The sequence below is a fragment of the Apium graveolens genome, chromosome 9 (assembly GCF_009905375.1).
Source record: "Apium graveolens cultivar Ventura chromosome 9, ASM990537v1, whole genome shotgun sequence".
Taxonomy (NCBI): Eukaryota; Viridiplantae; Streptophyta; class Magnoliopsida; order Apiales; family Apiaceae; genus Apium; species Apium graveolens.
This window is the reverse complement of record NC_133655.1, coordinates 82,268,617-82,272,830: the sequence shown is the minus strand read 5'-3', so window position 1 is coordinate 82,272,830 and position 4,214 is coordinate 82,268,617. Positions and strand designations below refer to the sequence as shown.

The window sequence follows — 4,214 nt, the reverse complement described above, 5'->3', positions numbered from 1 at the left end:
TCTGCTATCATCTCAGGATCGATAGCAGGCAGATGCTCCCAGAAAAGTGCTAGCATGTGCTCCCAGTAGAGCTTTGCTGCCTCCACTTGTGCGATTTCATTTGAAATAATAGAAAGTCTGTCAATTCCTCCATTGGGATCCATGGCTACTTACTTTCTTCTACTAAGTGCCCTTTGCTTTGTGCCTAATAGAGACTGAAAGAAGCTTCTATTTATAGGCGTTAGAGGCCCTTAACTCTTTCCACCAACTAAAATTATATCAATAGTTGAAGTTTTGTTTTTCGCGGGTATCGCCACGCGTCTTAACCCCGTCCCCGGCCCTAAATCGTGGTATCGCCACGCGTCTTAACCCCATCCCCGGCCCTAAAGAAAAGTAAAGAAAAGGGCGCAATAATCGAGCGTAATAGGACAATAATCGAGCGGAATAGGCCAATAATCGAGCGAAGCATCAGATAGTACTCCCTTTTCTCTAATAATAAGGCACCAAGGCCCCTTTCATAAGAGATAGAACAATCCCTCACTCGACACCTCAAAGCTGACTAGTACAAAAACACTGTGATCCGTCCTCGTTTACGTACCCCCACTTGCTTCTAGTTGTCTTTTACTGGCTTATTTCCAGCAAAATGATGGGATAAAAGAAGAGACCAGTATAGAAATGGGTAAAAAGAGTAGTGAGATGAAAGATAAGGATGCTGTAAGATGTTTAATGTATGACAAGTTCATGAATATATTCCTAAATAAAGTGGAGATGCATATGAAATCTAAAAAATGGAAAAATAAGGCTCATAATAAGATTTTTTTTTAAAATGTTAAAAGATGGTTATTATGATTGTAAAACGGATAAAGATTTCATTTTTATGAATTACAGATTCAAATCAAAAGTTATACAAGGGATTTTGAAGGAAAAGAGACTAAGGCTTTTGAGAAATATCCAGCAATGGTTAGATAATTAATCCAAGTAAGATTACAGCAAAAGATTATCTAAATCAGAAGAAAATGGGTCTAACTGATAAGGCTTTAAGTATTCTAAATGTGTTAGGTCAATATACACTGGAAGCTATAATAGTTCATGTACTTGGGGCCTTGTTTAATAAATTAGATCGGCGGAAATTACCATACGTGAAAGCTGCTACTTTTTTTGACCAGCTTGAGCGCTTTGGACGAGTTCAAGCTATACTAAAAGGGTTAAAGAAGGAAGATGTCTACCCATCATCAAAGCAAGCCCATGCAAGAATGACCTCATTGTCATGGAAGCCCTTTCCTTTCCTCACTCCTCCATATAGTCTATGATAATGTTTTTTCTGACCAACCCGCATGGCTTTAGGAATGGGCCCCTAAGGCTAGCTCCTATGATATATTTTTTCCAAGATTTTGAATCCAAAGCCCAAATCCATTCTATGGCTAATATTTAGCGTTATATCGCAAGAATAGGACTCCATAGGTTAAAGCACGTCCTTGTACAATGCTTAAGGCTCTCGGCTGAGTAGCAGGAGCAACTTTTAATTTATTATGAGCCCAAACGATGGATTCAATAAGTTCTTGCCAATAACCACGTCCACTGAATAGAAACATTAAACTAAAGGCCCATACAAAATGGGCACCTAGGAAGAAAAGCCCATATGCAGATAATGAAGAACCATAAGATTTAATTACTTGGGATGCCTGTGCCCATAAGAAATCGCGGAGCCCCCCATTAATAGTAATGGAACTCTGCGCAAAGTTTCCTCCCGTGATATGAGTTACTACCCCTTCATCACTTCTACTTTTTCTGAAGTGTGGGGCAAATGGCGCCCTCTACTTCTACTTCTAACTAAAGGCGAAGAACCGGCATTGCAAGCAAATAGAGAGCCCCCGCCCGTTTGAGCCATTGCGAGCCGGAAAGCGTACCGGCAGTTTGAGTCGTGAAAGGGCTAATAGAACTTAATTCTATTCTATTTTTATCATTTTATATATAATAATATATAATAATAATATTCTAGAAACAATAATAAAAAAAAACTTTTTTTTATCCAATTGTTCATTCCTGGGAAGAGGAAGAAGCAGATAGAGCAAAGGCCTCCTCTTTCCGTCCGCTCTTCCCGAAGCGAGCGAATTTCATGTAGAGATCCGTAGGGGCTTATAGTTTAATTGGTTGAAACGTACCGCCCATAACGGTTATATTGTAGGTTCGAGCCCTACTAAGCCTACCACCCCCTTCTCTTCACCTGATATAAGGCAGTCGAAGTCCCCGCCGCCCTGCAGATCTCAATCTAGCGACGGGAACCTGGAACCACACTGCTACCGCTGCCCTTCTGGCACGCCTCCTACGCTTATCACTCACCTACGCTTTTGCAGCATGCCCCCTTCGGGATAAAAAATACGGCTTTCTAAACGCGAAGCAGCGGAGCGATAGCGAATCCCGAACTTGCCCACGCTCATCCAAACCGACCTCAAAAAGCAATCGGAAAGCGAAGCCGTTCCTTCCAATCCAAGCCAGCAAAGCCGCCCCTATATCTAACCACGGCTCACCCCGATCACATATTGGCGCGTTCATGATGCATCATGATCAAAAGGCCGTAAAGAAGACAAGACCTATGCATCAGTGTACTGTCATGATCACATATTTTATCTATTTTATTGACGACTTGGGGGTGAAGCCGCCTATTTATTAGTTATTAGGGCAAAGGGCGCTCCCTCCTCCTAACTCCTTCCACTTCTCCCAGGGACAGGGACTACAGCTTGACCTTCGGGGAAGAAGCCCGCGGGACCCCTCCTTCTAGGGCGCCTAGATATTGAAAGGTTATCCCTTTGCAATGCTGGAAGCCAAGCAAAGTCACGAAGCTGGCTGACTACGCTCGAGCAGAGCTCAGGCCCGGGGGTGGTGGCTGAACTCGCCGCAGAGTTCAGGAGCGAGAAAGACTATCTTGATGAATGCAATAAGAACCGGCTGCTCGCCGTGCAGAGTGCTTTGCCCATGCTGCTATCCGCCGCTGAAGTGCGTCTAAAGGAAAGGCCAAAGAGCGATCTTTGAACGCTACTACGCATCCTTACTCATAGTATAGTAAGGTAGGTTTGGGTATAGCAGGACTTGAACCTGCGACCATTAGGTTAAAAGCCCAATGCTCTACCAACTGAGCTATACACCCCAAAAAATATATAGTAGTAAATAAGGATTGGTGCGGAAAAGTGGGCGGCCCCTTCGCTTAGATAGCAGCCGCCTTCAGCCCCTCTTCTTCTCATCATATGAAAGGGGCGCGGCTCTGTATGAGGCTCGTACTGCAGAGCAAGCGAAGAAAACGTAAGGTTGCTTGTTTCCACTCATTGAAGATTCTATCTACAAAAGAAGGTCAATGGGGGATACTAAAATGGCTCTCACTGATACCATCTATGAGAAGGCGAGGTCGTCTTTCTTTCCAGCCGCCATACGGTTCGCCTTAAAGACGGAGAAGGTGAAGAGCAATTATCTATGTAATTACGGTCTTTGTTGGCCGTTATTCTGGCCGAGCACTCTTTTTTCTTTGCCTAATTTCGTCTTACCAAACAAGACTGACTTCTTACCAACCCGCGAAGGGTTGTGAGGCTGGACCAGGTATGAAGAATGAATCTATATCTGTGCACGGAAGTTGCTGGTCGGCGGCCGCTCAACTGTTCGAGCGCAGTGGTATTGGTTCTGATTTGACAAAGGTAGAATGCATGGTCGAGGGTCCAGTACAGTAGGTAACAGGCGTGTTCGTTTTGTTTTGGCTCCCGAGCGAGAAATAGGCAATGCACCATGCTTGCTGCTACATATGTTGACCTTTACTTGATAGATTCATCCAATTGAACTCACACTCAAAGGAGGGCAATCCAACTTCCATTGAAGCAGCTTCCCTGGAACTAGCTGCCATTGAATCGGTTGGTGCCATTGATTCTCTTGGAGGCAGGGCAATAGATTAAGATTAGGCGGTAAGTGAAGGAACTGTAGGGCTTAGGGTAGCGAGTGAGCCTTATCATAAAGTCATAAAGGGTAGGCAACTTCAATAGGTCTAGGGGAGGAAGAAGGAGTTGTTCATAGCTAAGAATCGCTAAGGCCAATCATTCCCTAGTATATCCTATATATCTTTCTATTCTAGCTGGGATATTCTCTCTATTCAAGCGGATAAGAGAACGGCGGTTACTTGTGCAGCGCCCACTAGGCTCAAGAGATGAGGCTAGGCGAGATGTAAAACCTATCGCTAGCGATATACGTAACGAGGC

General features: G+C 44.1%; 1 non-coding gene across 1 annotated transcript; it reads right to left on the bottom strand.

Annotated features, from left to right (window-relative positions):
• Positions 1 to 3,051: 3,051 nt before the first annotated feature.
• On the bottom strand, positions 3,052 to 3,124 carry TRNAK-UUU (transfer RNA lysine (anticodon UUU)). Its single transcript has one exon. It is a non-coding gene; the product is annotated as a tRNA-Lys (tRNA).
• Between the last annotated feature and the right edge of the window lie 1,090 nt (positions 3,125 to 4,214).